General features: G+C 43.9%; 1 protein-coding gene across 5 annotated transcripts in view; it reads left to right on the top strand.

Moving 5' to 3' along the window:
- TFEB (transcription factor EB) overlaps positions 1–18394 on the top strand; it is a 125024-nt gene that overhangs the window by 45519 nt on the left and 61111 nt on the right. The window contains exon 1 of one of the 5 annotated variants that reach the window (XM_073615918.1): positions 7521–7603. The exons of the other annotated variants lie outside the window; for them this stretch is intronic. The gene's annotated coding sequence lies outside the window, so the exon portion shown is untranslated. Of the gene's footprint in view, positions 1–7520; positions 7604–18394 lie in introns of those variants that run through there. 5 annotated transcript variants of the gene reach the window in all.

Below are 18394 nucleotides of genomic sequence, written 5' to 3'. Positions count from 1 at the left end.
AAGGTAGTTCTACCCTCTCGCATCAAAGCGCACTCCTCTAGGGCTGTTAGTGCTTCATGGGCAGTGCATCACCAAGCCTCCATGGCTCAATTCTGCAAGGCCGCAACTTGGTCTTTAATCCATACATTTACCAGATTCTATTTGGTGGATGTAAAAAGACATGAGGATATCGCCTTTGGGCGCAGTATACTGCAGGCAGCAGTATAAATCCTCTGATCTCATGGTGCCCTACTTTGGTTGTGTCTCCCTCCCCTCAGTTGGCATTGCTCTGGGAAATCCCACATAGTATTTACTATGGCTCTGTGTCCCTTGATGTACGATTAAAGAAAATAGGATTTTTATAACAGCTTACCTGTAAAATCCTTTTCTTTTGAAGTACATCACGGGACACAGAGGTCCCGCCCCTCTTTCAAGTATACACGTGTATTGCTTTGCTACAAAACTGAGATATTCCCAGTAGTGGGAGGGGTTATATAGGGAGGCAACTTCCTGTTTAGGGTGTGCCAGTGTCCAGCACCTGAAGATGGACTATAACCCACATAGTAATTACTACGGCTCTGTGTCCTGTGATGCACTTCAAAAGAAAAGGTTTTTAAAGGTAAGCTATTATAAAAATCCTATTTTTTAAAACCTGCCCAGTAGATCCGGGATCAGAAGAGACACTGCCCGACACTGAGGCATTTCATTCCCCCCATTGACACCACCTACACTGGGGCATATTGTTAATTCCACTGACACTGCTGATGCTGGGACATTATTTCACTCCACTGACACTGCAGAATTTTTTTTTCCACGACACGACCGACACAGGCATTTTTTCCTCCACCACTGTTAGCCCCATATTTCACAATAGTACACTATGTGCTCCTGTATTAAATCCTTCAGTTTGCTGCGGTGGACAAATGGCACCACAAATACTGCCTGGTGTGATGCTTATAGTACAACCTTCTCATTACCGTTTTTTCTCGCCCCTGTCTCACACTTGCTTACTGTTCCCAGGTATGATATTAAGTGCAAGAGGGTATTGTATTTATTGTTTATACTGTTTAAACATAAAAAGTTTGCAACATCTGTAATTTTTATTTTTTTTGAGGTTATCAAGTAAAAAATGTGCTGTGTCCAGTGGCGACTGAGGCTTTATCTGTTAGGGGGGGCGGAAAACAAACCTGAAACATCTACCCCTCCCCCCCGTCGCGTTCAGCCCGCCACCCCACTCTAACCCCCCGGTCGCCAGATCTATCGGCACTTACCCCATCCAGCAGGGGCGGCTGCGGCTTCCCCCCTCCGTCTCCTCCATCCAGGTCGCAGCTGCTGCTTTCCCCCTCCATCTCTCGCCTCCATCCAGGCTGCGGCTTCCCCCTCTGTCTCCCTCCTCCATCCAGGTCGTGGCTGTGGATTTGTCCCGACGGTCGCTGCTTTTCCTCCCAGCCAATCTCATCTTCGGACTCCCGGCCAAAGGAGTCATAGTTACATAGTAGGTGAGGTTGAAAAAAGACACAAGTCCATCAAGTCCAACCTATGTGTGTGATTATGTGTCAGTATTACATTATATATCCCTGTATGTTGCGGTCATTCAGGTGCTTATCTAATAGTTTCTTGAAGCAATCAATGCTCCCCGCTGAGACCACTGCCTGTGGAAGGGAATTCCACATCCTTGCCGCTCTTACAGTAAAGAACCCTCTACATAGTTTAAGGTTAAACCTCTTTTCTTCTAATTTTAATGAGTGGCCACGAGTCTTGTTAAACTCTCTTCTGCGAAAAAGTTTTATCCCTATTGTGGGGTCACCATTATGGTATTTGTATATTGAAATCATATCCCCTCTCAAGCGTCTCTTCTCCAGAGAGAATAAGTTCAGTGCTCGCAACCTTTCCTCATAACTAAGATCCTCCAGACCCTTTATTAGCTTTGTTGCCCTTCTTTGTACTCGCTCCATTTCCAGTACGTCCCTCCTGAGGACTGGTGCCCAGAACTGGACAGCATACTCCAGGTGCGGCCGGACCAGAGCCTTGTAGAGCAGGAGAATTATCGTTTTATCTCTGGAGTTGATCCCCTTTTTAATGCATGCCAATATTCTGTTTGCTTTTTTTGCAGCAGCGTGGCATTGCATGCCATTGCTGAGCCTATCATCTACTAGGACCCCCAGGTCCTTTTCCATCCTAGATTCCCCCAGAGGTTCTCCCTCCCCCAGTGTATAGATTCCATTCATATTTTTGCCCTCCAAATGCATTATTTTACATTTTTCTACATTGAACCTCATTTGCCATGTGGTTACCCATCCCATTAATTTGTTCAGGTCTTTTTGCAAGGTTTCCACATCCTGCGGAGAAGTTATTGCCCTGCTTAGCTTAGTATCGTCTGCAAATACAGAGATTGAACTGTTTATCCCATCCTCCAGATTGTTTATGAACAAATGAAATAGGATTGGTCCCAGCACAGAACCCTGGGGAAGCCCACTACCCACCCCTGACCATTCTGAGTACTCCCCATTTATCACCACCTTCTGAACTCGTCCTTGTAGCCAGTTTTCAATCCATGTACTCACCCTATGGTCCATGCCAACGGACCTTATTTTGTACAGTAAACGTTTATGGGGAACTGTGTCAAATGCTTTTGCAAAATTCAGATACACCATGTCTACGGGCCTTCCTTTATCTAGATGGCAACTCACCTCCTCATAGAAGGTTAATAGATTGGTTTGGCAAGAACGATTCTTCATGAATCCATGCTGATTACTGCTAATGATACCGTTCTTATTACTAAAATCTTGTATATAGTCCCTTATCATCCCTTCCAAGAGTTTACATACATACAGGTCTTAAGACCTGCTTCCTGATTGACCGGGAGGAGAAACAGGAATACATTAGCGAATATAAATTTGTAAATGTCACGCAAGTGGGTGGGCTCGGGGCGCAGTGCCCTGTGTTCCCCCGAGCCCACCCTTTTTTGAAGGCAATTGGAGCCTTAGGTTCTAATCATGTGCTTCAAAAAAACAAAACAAAAACCCATTGAAAGCCATGCATCCTGCGCCCCGCATGTAGATTAGGGGGCCGCATGGATCGGGGGGGCCCTGCGCCCTGCATTAAGAGCTGCCACTGGCTCTGTCAGTAACATTTTTTTGTGAATTGTTGGCAACCCTGCTGTGTCCCTGACAATCTACTTTCTTGTTGCCCTTGACAATATGCATCATACATGCATGCCCCATACACAGTATATCTCTGGCAATGTGTATCCCCAATAATTAATGTTCCTAGTAAATTTACAGGCAATGTTTGTCCCCGGTTGTAGTTGTCATTAGGGATGTCCTCTTTTTAGTAAGATGTATCTAAGGCACAAAATATATGCTCATTATGTGGCAGATTAAGGGCTCATGCACATGGCTGTAAAAAAAAAACAATCGCAGCATTTTTTTTCTCAATAAATGGATCTCAACGCAGCTGTATAGTTTTTCTATAAGCCCATGCACACAGCTGTGATAGATCAGTAAACTTATAGTGAATGCAGGTTCCTAGGTTTAGTAACACTCTAACGCTGTCAGCGTTAGGGGGAAAAAAAAACAGCAGATTACCGGCTTCTGTTTACATCATGTGATTGTCAGGGCTGACAGCTGATCACGTAGTAAACGGCTGGGATTGACCCCTTACTCTGATCTGTAATCAGCTGAGTCTCATGGATTTGCTGATCACAGAGCACGCAGGCAGCGCATGCACAAGAGGACATACATGGACGCCCTCCTGGCAATTTAGGCCTGTGCTCTAGCTATCTTTCGGCTCTAGCGCGGGCGTAAACTTTGCTCAAACATTATTGTACAGCATACAGAGCACTTTTTGCACAGGATATTACTGCCAGTTTCTGTCATCTAGTTGCTGTCTTTTCATTTGGCCTTGTACATTAATCTTAAAGAGGTTGTAACCCTAAAAAAAAAAAAAAAATCAAGATCCTGTACCCTTATAGCAGATTAAACAGCACAGTGCTTGTGCTGTCTAATCTGTCCCTCTCTATGCAGTAAAAAACCTGGTTGATCCTGCCTACTCCTATGTCCCCCTGTCTGTGCTGACAACGGTAATCATGGCTACTGATCCATGATACCGTGGTCATGTTATGTCCCTCTGTCATCCCGCTGCTCTCCCCCCCCCCCCCCCCCCCTCTTTCCCTACCTGCCAGCTCGTGTGTGTGTGTGTGTGTGTGTGTGTGTGTGTGTGTGAGCTGTCTCTGCCCCCCCCACCCCCTCCTCCTGTCGTTATTAGTAGCTGACAGTAAAGGTAAAGAAATATTACTGCCAGACCCCCAGTTCTATCAATCCATCCTACTCTCTGTAAATGTTTGTATAAAACAATGCCTGTAAATATCATATGTCAGATCTTTAATGACCGGTCACGTGACCTCCGGCCGCTCTCCTTCCCCAACTAAGGGCTACAGCGGGAGGGGCTGAGCGACCAGCAAAGCGGTCACGTGACCTCCCCGGTTGATGTCAGGGGATCTCGGCCCCTCCCACTGTAGCCCTTAGATCTGGGAGGAGAGAGGCCGGAGGTCATGTGACCAGCCAATAAAGATCTGAGAAAAGATATTTACAGGTATCGTTTTATATAACCTTTGCACAGTGTAGGATGGATTGATAGAACAGAGGGGCTGGCAGTAATATTTCTTTAATATTGGTTGTGCTGTCTCAATGTTATTCAGTATGTTTTTTTTCTACTGGTCAGAAAGACATTACTTATTGCAAGGGATAGGTTGAATCATAAGATACACATGATGAAAGATCTTCTGGCAGAGTATACTGGAATTAAAGGGAGTATAAATAAAAAACAAAAACTTACAACCCACATGGATATAGAAAAAGGTTTCTTGAGATGAAAACATATTTGTATTCTTGGAGTTGTGTAAGTATGCAAACATAATATTTTGTAATAAGCAAGCTTAGGAAGCTGTTTTATCGTAGAAACACCTAATCGCCCTGAACTTTGCTTACATTATGGCATGTTTACTGTGTAATACCCCAAAGTTAATGAGTCTGTGCTATTCATTCAAAAGGGGTCACATAATACACTTTTGTGGTGCAGCTATCTATCTGCAGAGCATGGATGCAATTCCCTAAAGGAGTCCCCAAAAAGACAGCTGAGGTTACCATGTTTAGAAAAAAAATAGCATGGCAGCTAGACAGTAAGACTATGAGATGTTCAAAAGCACATTTCCAGTAAACTAATTTAAAAAATCCCTCCCCGCACACACTCCCATCTATCCATCTTTTTAAACATTTTCCTTATACCTACTTTTAGACCCCTTTCACACTGAAGCGCCAGTCATTTTTGCGGTGGTTTAGCTGGCTTTTCGGGCGCTAGCGAGTCGATTTAAAAAAAAAAAAGACCTTCTTTGCGGTGCTTTGGAAGCTCTTTTAAAGCGCTGCCCATTCATTTCAATGGGCAGTGGCTTTTTGAAAAGCGTTTTACAGCACTCCAACATGCCCCAAGATACTGCTTGCAGGACTTTTTCTACCGCCCCGCAAGCGCACTTCCCCAGTGTGAAAGCACTTATTCAAATGAATGGGAGGCAGTTTTCAGGCACTATTATTATTAATGCCTGAAAACTGCCCCAGTGTTAAAGGGGTCTTATGGTCCACTCACACCGCAACGTGTGCTTTGGCATGCTGCGGTACGTTGAATTTTAACATGCACGTTTTTCTTTCTCTTGCTGGAACTTATACTGGCCTGCTGTTTTTTCCTTTGCTGTTTTTCCTTTGTGTTAATGCGCTTTGGTCTGCTATGACACGGTACCATGCATTGTTCTGAAAAAAAAATAGGACTTTGTCTACTTTTGTTTTTACTGCAAACCAGCACATAGCAATGCACCAGTGTGAACTGTTCCTGTTCACATACCTTATTTTCTACAGAAACTTGCGTAAATGGACTCTAAATCACGGGTCCTCTACTCTTGGTGGCAGCAATTGGTGGGCATTAAAGTGATACCAAAAACACCGTTTAATTTACAATGTCCTTTCTTTTTCTGTATGTGGATGATGACACTAATTGTTTTATTGAAAAAAAAAAAAATTAAGTATCTTATTCCTATGTGATAGCTGTTGTGACCCAGCTCTCTCCCAGCCTGTCTGCAGGGAAACATAAGCAGGAAGAGCCTCTAGTCCTCTGCTGCTGGTCACATGTTAAAAAAACAAAACAAAAAAAACAGCCTTTTGGAATACAGAGTAAAAATAAATAAAACCAATATACTGTTTTAAATTGGCATACAAATATAAATTTGAGATCAAATTGTATTTTGTGGAAATAACATAGTGTGGGTGTATTTCTGTCAGTCACAGTCTGTGTCACGCGACTCCAGCCTGTGTCTTAGAATAAGAGGGAGGTGAAGATACCTTTTTTTTTTTTTTTTTTTTTTTTTTTTTTTTACGTGCAGTATCCCACCCCCATTGTGTTTAGGTGGTTAGTGTGCATGGGTGAGGAGAGAGGGAGTGGGCTGTCATTTACCACCATGAATACACCCACATGTGTGACTCCATAGTCACATGGGCTGCTCAGATGTGATCAGGAGGAAATGCTCAGTATAGAAACTCACTGAAAACTGAGCGTGTGTAGATTTGCCACCACAGCTCTGCAAAATCCCTACCTGAATTGGGGGCAGAAATAGAGTGGGGAGATAGAACAGCAGGATCAACCAGTTTTTTTTTTTGCGTAATACAGAAAACGAATCTCATAGTGACTGAGCGAGTATGAACAGCATATAATACAATATTTGTTGCTAGTTTTTTTATGATGTGGGTTTAGTGACACTTTCAAACTCCAGAAAGTGGGGCTGCTGATGTGGTGTCTGAAGTGTTGTATAGTTATCCTAGGCCCAGGGGGTGTCTGTATGATTGCCTGGGCTCACATGTAATGGGTTGAGTGTCGCTGGCCCTCAGTCAACCCAAAAAAGGAGCTGCACTGGACTTTAGAGAGGTAGGTCAGCAGGGGATGGCACTAAAGAAGAGGTGAGCATTGCAGAGAAAGTTGCTTTTATTTTATTTTTTTTTTTCCTACCATGTTGAACTTCATTAAGAAAAAAATAAATAAATACAGGAGTTCCAATTTATATGAGAATCTTGCATAGACTTAAAAAGATACTTCAAGGGGAATCATAGGAAGAACATTGTGTTCATCACAGAACAAAGTGACTTCCAGTGTCTGATAAAGCTCAGCATCTTGTGTATTTACCTCATGGTCCATCTGTTGTTCGTTTGTTCAGTGTCCTGTCTTATTTAAAGTTGACACAAAATTTATAGTATAATTGGGGGCTTAGCTACCTAAGGTAGCTAATTGTCTATAGCAACTGTTCTGCTGGTTATTTTCATTTTTTTTTAAACAGCAGTAGCAAAATATCACCTTGAAACCCCTTGGTTTCTGTGTTACACCTCAGCTTTTGGTTTTCTCCAGATTTTCGAATCTCACTCCTGTTACTGTAGATAAACTGGTGAGTAAAAAAGAAAGCAGAAGTCACACACAAACAGGCTGAGCTAAAGCAGAAGAGAGCTATTTCGGGGCATTGATTCCCCGCCCATAGCATCAGACCCCTTGGTATGAAGAAAGATTCAGCTGACACGCATCCAGGGATATATAGGTAAACACCTACCTGGATCTAAGCACACTGTACACATCGGCCATAGAGGTAGGATACACACAAAAAGAGACACAAAGTGGTCAGATGACCAACATAAGGGCAACACTTTCTGTTTACATTACACTGGCTTTCGTTACGGCAGAGGACAGATGGAGATTTGGAATCCTGACAGAACATACTCGGCAGTGTAAGAGAAGAGGGCATTGCTCGCGGATAAACATCTCTCTCACTATGTGCACCCACTGCAAAGTTTCTCCTTTGCATAAGCATTGTTGGCCTCAAATTAAAATGTATTTGATGCAGGTGCATATGTTCTGGTCCACTGAGCTAGCAGAAAGGTTTCTTGCCTTAAGCAAGGACAGAATCTTCTGGATAAAATGTAACTAGTCCAATTCATTCTGTACAGTGAGTGACCTTCTGTTCTGTGGTAGATCCTCTGAGCCAGACATGCTGTGTTATTAGACATTACGGAACTTATGGCGAAACTCATATGGGAAGTGATTGCTTTTTGAACTTTGGGTTACTTTCTTGTAAAAATGTACTTTTCATAGATAACTAATACTGTGTTTCCCCGAAAATAAGACTGGGTCTTATATTTATTTTGGCTAGAAAAAAAACACTAGGGCTTATTTTCAGGGGATGTGTTATTTATTTACGGTATGTACAAAAAAGTTCCTCTGTCTTCTCTCCCCCCTCTCATCTCAGGAGTCATCATTGTGAAATTCTGTAATCCAAAAAATAAACCTTAGTTAAAGTCTTTGTAAAATCATGTAATCCGTTCTGTAAAAAGATTATATAATGTACAGCGTGTCTCCTTGTTTAACTTTATTGTGGAAAATACCTTATTCACAGCCCCGCTGGGCACTCACGTGACACCCTGGAGCTTTTCTTCCCTGCTCCAAATACTGCAGAGGGAGAGGCCGAGATCCTCGCTAACGTTGGCCCGTTCCGAGCTCTGCAGAGGGAGGGGCTGCCGATGTCAGCCGGGAGGAGAGGAGGAGAGCTCCGGTGGGTCACGGGAGCGCCCAGCAGAGCTGTAAATAAGGTATTTTCCACAATAAAGTTACACAAGGAGACACTGCACATTATATCTTTTTGCAGAACGGATTACATGATTTTACAAGGACTTTAACTAGGGCTTATTTTTGGGGTAGGGCTTATATTGCAGCCATCCCCGAAATTCACCCATGGTCTTCTTTTCAGAGCAGGTCTTGTTTTTGGGGAAAAACTGTATATTTTAACAGTTTTCTTCAAAATATCATATACTTGCCCAGCCAACTAGAGTCATAGCACTGTGCTTCTGTATCTCCACAGACAGGTGTCCTGACAGATTGTTCATTGATTATGGACCTTGTATACTCAGATGTAAATCTGTGGACTTTTATTTGTGCTTTAGGCTTAATGTACATGGAACGTTTTAAAACCTCCCCTCAACAATTTTAACCTGACAGATAGTAAAAGACTTCTATGAACGTCCGTTTTGCTGCATTTAGCCACATTTGCGTTTAGGAGCGTTTAAAAAAAAAAAAAATTCAAATAGTAAAAAATGTCCAAATCTCCATAAAAATGCCTGTAAACGAAACGCGGCTAAACGCAAGTTACCACGTTTTACAAGCTGTTACAGGCATTTGGTGTTTCAAATGCCTCTGAACATCCGTCCTGAATGCATTTTTTTGCTTTCCAAAAAATGCTTCTATGCTCAACTGCCTAGAAATGACTATAAATGACCCTGTGTACATGTACTGATAAGATAACAGAGGAGAGCTGAAAAAACACCCAACTGCTCCTAAATGTTCATTTGCCAGCAGAGAACTGACTTATCTGTACTGGGCTTTCACCGGCCATCTTGGGGAAGCTAGTGTCTGGTCACTGACTTCTCCCAAGATTTGGCCAGCCATTTTGGCCTCAGGGAGGCTTTATATAGCCTGTGCTGGGTTAGTCTGCCATTCTCACAGTGTGGAGAGTACCTAGGTAGGTGCATCGCACATGCTGGCTGGAGAGAGATAGGCCTAGTACAGTGAAAGGTTCCAGATGAAGGGATAGTGTAGGGATGGTCTGGAGGTCCCCTGGAAACAGCAGTGGTAAGACCCTGTTCTGGCCTGTTCTAGCCTGCATTACCAGCACAGCATACTATGACTAAGCTATGTTAACGTAAATTTAAAAACGCCTTATTGTACTCGGGGATACTTGGGATTATTACCGCTTCACTTTACTGTTCATTACTCATTGCATAAAACCAGAACATTCCCAGAAGACGGCATCTCGCCTGATCCCTTAAATTATCGCCTTCCAGCTAGCCCCGCCAACAACGTTACAATTTAGTTCTTTTTCTGATTTAGCCTTGTCTCTATTTTGTTTTTCTTTAAATCTTTCAGTTTCCAAGTTGTATTGTGTATCCAGAGTTTTTTTTTTTTTTTGGTGTTCTTCGGTGACTTCCAATTTCCTTCTCTGCGCTATCCCTAACTGCTTGTTTGAAGTGGGCCCATAAGTCATCAGTATCCGCAACATCTTGTAGCAGTTGGAACTGATTTTTCAGGTCGAGTTGAAATTGTTGCTCAATTTCGGGTGTCTTCAACTTCTCCAGTGTGTATGAGTAGAAGGGCGGTCGGTCTTGCTTACATTTTTAATGAAGCTTAAGAGAGGATCGTAGGAGGTCAGATCAAATATCTGCTTTATGATACACCCTCACGTCCATCAGTGCCGAACATCAACGTCTATTGATGCAAATGTAATCTATTTCATTGTTTGTAATTCTATCTTGGGTCTCAAGATCTTTTTGTGAATTGTCTTATGTAGAAAGTATGTATTTCCAGTACAGAGGCTGTTCGTATTACAGAAGAGCTGTAGATGCTCCTCATTGTTGTCTGTTTGGCTGATCTATAGGGGCAAGATATACAGTATCTCACAAAAGTGAGTACACCCATCACATTTTTAAATAAAATATTTTATTATATATTTTCATGTGACAACACTGAAAAAAATGACACTTTGCTACAATGTAAAGTAGTGAGTGTACAGCTTGTATAATAGTGTAAATTTGTTGTCCCCTCAAAATAACTCAGCACACAGCCATTAATGTCTAAACTGCTGGCAACAAAAGTGAGTACACCCCTAAGTGAAAATGTCCAAATTGGGCCCAAAGTGACAATATTTTATGTGGCCCTCATTTATTTTCCAGCACTGCCCTAACCCTCTTGGGCATGAAGTTAACCAGAGCTTCACAGGTTGCCACTGGAGTCCTCTTCACTCCTCCATGACAACATCACAGGGATGTTAAAGACCTTGCGCTCCTCCTCCTCCGTTTTGAGGATGCCCCACAGATGCTCAATAGGATTTAGGTCTGGAGACATGCTTGGCCAGTCCATCACTTTTACCCTCAGCTTCTTTAGCAAGGCAGTGGTCGTCTTGGAGGGGTGTTTGGAGTCGTTATCATGTTGGAATACTGCCCTGCGGCCCAGTCTCCGAAGGGAGGGGATCATGCTCTGCTTAAGTATGTCACAGTACTTGTTGGCATTCATGGTTCCCTCAATGAACTGTAGCTCCCCAGTGCCGGCAGCACTCATGCAGCCCCAGACAATGACACTCCCACCACCATGCTTGACTGTAGGCAAGACACATTTGTCTTTGTACTTCTGGTTGTCGCCACACACACTTGACACCATCTGAACCAAATAAGTTTATCTTGGTCTCATCAGACCACAGGACATGGTTCCAGTAATCCATGTCCTTAGTCTGCTTGTCTTCAGCAAACTGTTTGCCATGAGGTGCCATGTTGAACTTCCTGTGACCAGTATGAGAGAGTGAGAGCGATAACACCAAATTTAACACACCTGCTCCCCATTCACACCTGAGACCTTATAACACTAATGAGTCACATGACATCAGGTATGGAAAATGGCTAATTGGGCCCAATTTGGACATTTTTATCTAGGGGTGTACTCACTTTTGTTGCCAGCGGTTTAGACATTAATGGTTGGGTGTTGAGTTGAGTTATTTTGAGGGGACAGCAAATTTACACTGTTATACAAGCTATACACCCACTTCTTTACATTGTAGCAAAGTGTAATTTCTTCAGTGTTGTCACATGAAAAGATAGAATAAAATATTTACAAAAATGTGAGGAGTGTACTCACTCTTGTGAAATACTGTATGCAGCAAAAGCTGGCAGTTGTTGGCAGTTTGAGAAGTAGGCCTCGTTCTGGTGTTTTCGGGGCCATGCGTCTGCTTGGATGTTACATTGGGAGCAGCAGCTGTGTCTGTGCATCCACGCCATCCCAATAAACAGCAATACGACTGCTGTCACAGGGATGCACGCAACACCTGTGCATCATAATGCCGGTAAAACATGACCCTGCATTGGGCACGGATGAAATTTTCCTGTGTGAAGGAGGCCTTCAATTCTCCAATGAGGAGCTTTATGCGGTAATCTAGGGTTCTTTGCAACAGGTAATAAAAACCGTTTTTCTTACATTTTGTCTGCATCTTTAGTAGGTGCAGAAACTTGTACAATGGTTGTCTTAGTGTGTCTGGACTGGAACCGCGCAGTGGTAATGCAGTCGGGGTATGTACATTTCAAGTTCCAATTTTGATAACTAACAATACTGAATCGTATTGGACACATGGGTGGGTTTCCTTCAACGTCGCCATTGGAACTGAGTCGGCGCTGATGTGAGATGTAAGCACCTCCTGAATTGCACAGGTTTTTGCCACATCATTTAAAATCTAAATAGTTTAGAGTAGCAGGGTTTTCTTTTTGTATCAGTTATTTAACATTAGTGAAAACCCTGCAGGAACACAATGAATTATTTGAATAGGAAAATAATCTGATGATCGCTTTTCCCACAGTAGTTACTGTTATGTTACTGTTATGGCACACACAGTTTGCATTGATCCTAATAGTCAATGATGTTATCCATAAAACAACATTAAAAGAATAATAGTCATTTCCCTTAACGTCTTTCAGGACAGCACCTAAAGAGCACGGCTCCACCCACTTGACAGGAAACACACCTCCACCAAACTTTAAAAGGAGGCTCCTTCCCACTTATCATGCAGTTTTTGTGTTTCCTCCGGAGGGAATACATGGGGAAGTTAGGAGCTCTCAAGGTGCTGTCCTGAGAGGCCAGGCTCCCTACTCCACTATTTTCTCTTACCTCAAGAGACCTGGGTCCTCTCATCTCCACAGGCTTACGTAGTGCCGAGTGGATGGGCTCCTTCTCCCTCGTCAGTGCTCGAGGAGAGCCAGGACTGCTCCAGGAGTCGCCGCTGTCAGGCGGAGGGGCGTTAGGCATGTCAGGCACTTTTTTTCTGGCCAGGACATGTTTCTTTTTCCTGACGCCGCCGCCATGTTGGGAAGGGCAATCAGAGGACTGCATGCGCCGGATGTGAGGTAACCGGAAGTGGGGCGGCATCTGACGAGCAGGCGCTAGGCGTCATTTCCGCCGGGAGCGCAGGGGGAGGAGGGAGAAATAGGTCTGGTGCCTACATGTTTTCACCACAAGCATCATGCTGCTGCCTCAGCATGGACTCAGGAACCGCAGCAAGTGGGACAGGCACAGGCACCAGCAAGGCCCAGGTAAGGAGCAGACTGTAGATTCTGCTCTGCTTTACTGTGGGGTCTCTCTAGCTCTCTTCTGCCTAGTTCTTAGTGGGGCTTGAGGGTATTTCCCCCCTGGTGGCGGAGGGGCCTGTCAGGGCACACGAGTCTGTTGTTTTTTCTCACTTTGCACCTGTGGTGAGCATCTTGAGTGTTCAGGCTGACTCTAAAGGATGGTTTTGTCTTTTTTTTTCTCTTTTTGTTCCCTTATCTAGGCAGACCAAGAGCTCTGACCCTGGGATTAAAAAGAAATGTCCTTCATGCAAAACTAAGTTAACTGAAGGCTGGAAAAAGACTTTGTCAAGCATGCATTGACTCCTTGGTGAAGGAAGAAGCCGCTTCCTCATGCAGCGATCTGATCGCATCTGTCAGAAAGGAATTGGATGCTACCATTCAGTCCTTCAGATCCTAACTTGCAAGTCCATCCGCAAGTCAGCCTACTACCTCACAGTCCTCTTAAGGCTCACTGTTAGTCCAGGCAGTGGTGGCAGAAATGGGTCCTCTGAACCAGGAAGGGCTTTTCCCCTCTCATTCTAATGAAGAATCAGATGAGGATGGGGATGAGCTGGAGAATATGTCTTCCAAATATAAATTGTCTTTGGATCAAGTGGATGGCCTCTTGAGGGCTATTAATGCTACTCTGGGCCTGGAGGAAGAGCATAAAGACATGTCTTTACACGACAGAATGTATGCATGGCTCAGCGAGCCCAAGACTCGTACCTTTCCAGTCCACGCAGTGATTTCTGAGACAATCAAGAAAGAATGGGCTGATCCTGATAGGAAACCTTTTTTCTCAAGGGCTCATAAGAGAAGGTTCCCTTTTTGATGAAGACCCAGCGGCTCTCTGGAATAAGGTTCCAAAACTCGATGCAGCCTTTTCTCAGGTGTCAAGATCTACTGATCTGGCATTTGAGGACATGGGGATCTTAAAAGACCCCATGGATAAAAAAATGGATCAACAACTGAAGAGGGCTTGGCAATCCATTATGGGCAACCTTAAGCCAGCAATGGCAACTACTTGCGTCTCCAGAAATATGGAGTATTGGGTAAATCAGCTTAAAGCTCATATAATAGTAGATTCCCCTAGGCAAGAAATCCTTGATTCCTTTTCTACTCTCTCAGCGGCCATTGCCTATGTCTCTGATGCATCCGCTGAATCTATCAGGATGACAGCAAAAGCCGCAGCCCTTACTAATTCAGTTAGACGGGCATTATGGCCAAAAACCTGGCAAGGGAACGCAGCATCTAAAAATAAATTATGCGGGGGCCCTTTCCTAGGGGATTTATTGTTTGGCCCTGATTTGGACTCAGTTCTTGACAGGACTGCAGATAAAAATAAATCTTTTCCTGTCAAGAGGAAGAAACAGCCAGTCAAACGTTTTTTTTCGTCCTCAAAGGGCTCAGGAACAAAACAAGCCTCAAGAGAAAAAGAAAATTTGGTCAGGGCAGAGGGGAAAAGGCAAAGGGAATGTCCTTTTCCATCCTCCTGCGTCATCCAGCAAGACGCAATGACAGCCGGTTACAGGTGGGAGGAAGACTTCAGGGCTTTCTCCCCTATTGGGCAAGCATAACCGAAAACCAGTACATTCTGAATATGCTAGCCCAGAGTTACAGAATAGAATTTTCAGATCTCCCCCCAGAAAGGTACTTTGACAAATCTTCCAAGAAATGTAACAAGGTTCCTAGCAACGAAGAACCTGTTAAAGGATCTGATAGATCAAGGGGTTGTGACTCACGTTCCACAGGGGGAGCTTTATCAGGGATTTTATTCCCATATATTCCTGATAAAAAAGCCATCCGGAAATTTTCGATTGATCCTAAACCTGAAACCGCTGAACAGATCAGTCCTATAGAAAAGATTTCGTATGGACTCCATCTTCACAGTCAGAAACCTATTGACAAAGGAATGCTTTATGGCATCGATAGACCTTCGAGATTCCTATCTGCATGTCCCCATAGCCCTGCAGTCTCAAAAATACCTAAGGATGGTGATAAATGTGGGTAAAGAAGTTCTGCACCTACAATTCAATGACCTTTCTTCTGCCCCAAGAATATTTACAAAAATAAAGGCAGAAGCGCTCGCACCTCTCCGCCTGCAGGGGATTGCGGTAATTCCGTACTTGGATGACCTACTCTTCTTTGCCCCTTCCAGGGAAAAATTGTTAGAGGACCTCGGAAAAGCCTGAGGTCATCTAGAAGCCTTGGGTTGGATTATAAATATGCAAAAGTCAAATTTCAATCCGGCCCAGGAAGTACTATTCCTGGGGTATCAAATCTGTTCAGTAGAACAGAGTTTTTCTCCCAGAAGAGAAAAAGGTAAAAGTCCAAAATGTTGTAGCCTCCTTACAGACAAATCAGGAATTATCAGTCAGGCAAGTCATGTCAACCATAGGAACCCTAACCTCAACCATGCCATCCATTCAATGGGCAAGGTTACATTTCAGACCCCTTCAGACTTTTCTCCTGACAGTATGGAATCGCAGGACAGAATCTCTGGAAACAAAGGTAAAAATCCCCATCAAAGTCCAAAGATCGCTTTGATTGTGGAGAAATCAGACAAATCTGTCAAAGGGCCTGCTCTGGTCTTTTCCAATAGAAAAGGTGGTAACTACAGATGCCAGCGTGTGGGGTTGGGGAGCTCACCTGGGTCAAAGCCTCACACAAGGAGTGTGGTCTCAGGCAGAGGCAAAAAGGTCCTCAAATTGGAGGGAACTAAGGGCAGTCGCGTTAGCATTAGATGCCTTCTCTTCAATCCTTCTAGGTTCCCATGTCCAGGTCCTCTCAGACAACGCCACTACCATAGCCTACCTAAACAAGCAAGGGGGCACAAGAAGCAAAAACTGCAGTTGCTAGCTTCAAAGATCCTGGTTTGGGCAGAAAATCATGTACTGTCCTTATCAGCAGTCCACCTCAAGGACACCCTAAATGTAGTGGCAGATTATCTAAGCAGAAGGCGGATTCAGGAGGCAGAATGGAGCTTGAATCCGGAAGTTTTTGCAATGATTACCAGGGCCTGGGGTCAACCACAAATAGACCTATTTGCGTCAGGAGAAAATACGCAACTCCCGGTATTCTTCTCAATTCACAGAAACGACAGTTCCCAGGGGACAGATGTGTTAATTCAGCCCTGGAACTTTCATCTAGGTTACGCCTTTCCTCCATTTCAGGTAATCCTGTTGGTATTGAGAAAGATACAGAGGGAGAAAGTGGCAGTAATTCTAATTACTCCATTTTGGCCAAAAAGAGCATGGTTTACCACCATTCTGTAGATGGCAGTCAAACCATCTTGGCAGCTGCCTCACCGGCAAGACTTGCTCCTACAAGGTCCGATACAGCATCCGGAAGTGGCCAGTCTAAGCCTCACCGCTTGGTATCTGAGGAGCAGTTGTTAAGAAACAAAGGTCTGTCACAACCTTACTTTCCAGTAGAAAAATAGTGACCAGAAATATCTATGCTAAATATTGGAAAGTCTATAACTCTTTCTGTCATTTGACAAATAGAAAGGTAAAAAATTTAGTGTCAATTTTAGAATTCCTTCAAAATGGGGACAAAGGCTTGTCAGTCAGCACTCTTAAGGTGCAAATAGCCGCTTCGGGAGTATTTTTAGAAAGACCAATCTCTTCTGAGCCCTTGGTTATAAGATTTTTGAAGGCGCTTACCAGATCCAGACCAGCCCCGGCTAAGCACTTTCCCAATTGGGATCTATCAGTGGTCCTACAAGCCCTCACAAAGGAACTTTTTGAACCACTACAAGAAATCTCACTGAAGAATCTTCTCTTAAAACCTTATTTTTGGTTGCAATAACGTCAGCAAGGAGAATTAGTGAGCTGCACGCCCTATCTGTAAAAAAAAAAAACCTTTTTATCCATCTACACAGATAGGTTTATACTCAAAACCGATCCGGGGTTTTTGCCAAAGGTGGCGTCAGCCCACAACAGGTCGCAGGAGATCATCCTGCCAACCTTTTGCTCACACCCCTCGGGGGAAAAAAAAAGCAAATTCCACAATTTGGATGTAAGAAGAACTTTATTACAGTATCTGGAAATAACAAAAAACTTTCGGTCCTCAGACTCTGTTTTATACTAATAAGGGGTCAATATAAGGGGTCAATAGCTAGATGGCTTAAATCTGCTATTCTGGCAGCCTACTCTCAGTCGGGGCTATCCCTCCACTGGGAATTAAAGCACATTCTACCAGGGCTCAGGGCACTATATGGGCAGAAATAGCTGGTGCCACCCCAGATCAAAGTTGTAACGCGGCTACATGGTCAAGTTACCTTACGTTTGTCCGTCATTACAGACTGGACCTTCTGTCAGCGAGTGAACAGGCTTTTGGCAGAAAGGTCTTGCAGGCTGTGGTCCCTCCCTAAGTGGGTAAGTCTCTATTATCCTCTAAAGGTGCTGTCTTGAAAGACGTTAAAGGAAAAATCAAGTTAGACTTACCGGTAACTTGTTTTCCAGGAGTCTTTCAGGACAGCAGCAACCCTCCCTTATTGTAATAAATTACTATGCTGTGACTAACCATATTCTGATTATGTGTTCCAGCTTGGGCCGGAGGTTCTCTACTACTACTGATAATTGGGAAGGAGCCTCCTTTTAAAGTTTGGAGGTGTGTTTCCTGTCCAATGGGTGGAGCCGCGCTTTCAAAGTGCTGTCCTAAAAGACTCCTGGAAAACAAGTTACCGGTAAGTCTGACATCCCGTAAAAAGGCTGCACCCGGGGCAGGAGTAACATAGGGGACTGACACAGTATACAGCCGCCGACTGTCGCTACACTGTACTATACTTGCAGAGTTGCAGCGGACTAGTATGAGTGTGCCGAGTGCACTCCTGAACCTGGCCGGCACAAGTATAATACCAACACAGTCACTTCCCTGTCAGGCGGAGTGATCTCTGCCCAACAGGCACTTCCAGGCCTGGCCCAGCGTGATGTCATTCAGAGGCTGGGAGGCGGGAAGGAAGAGTGCTGCCGCTGCTGTGGGTGAATGAGTGAGCAGAGGCTAATAACATTTCCTAGGGCACTGTTGTGTCACAGTGTCTTAGTTGTGTGAACTGGCTGAAGTGGTTAACTTTTTTTTTTTTCAGGACGCTTCATTAATTTACAGTGCTATTCGTAATATGCAGCATGGTGGGGGTTACTGTATTGCCATGGTCACTGATACATTAGTGACCAGTGGCCATTAATTACTAAATGTGA

The sequence above is a fragment of the Aquarana catesbeiana genome, linkage group LG02, assembly GCF_042186555.1.
Source record: "Aquarana catesbeiana isolate 2022-GZ linkage group LG02, ASM4218655v1, whole genome shotgun sequence".
NCBI lineage: Eukaryota > Metazoa > Chordata > Amphibia > Anura > Ranidae > Aquarana > Aquarana catesbeiana.
This window is presented reverse-complemented; position numbering and strand designations above follow the sequence as displayed.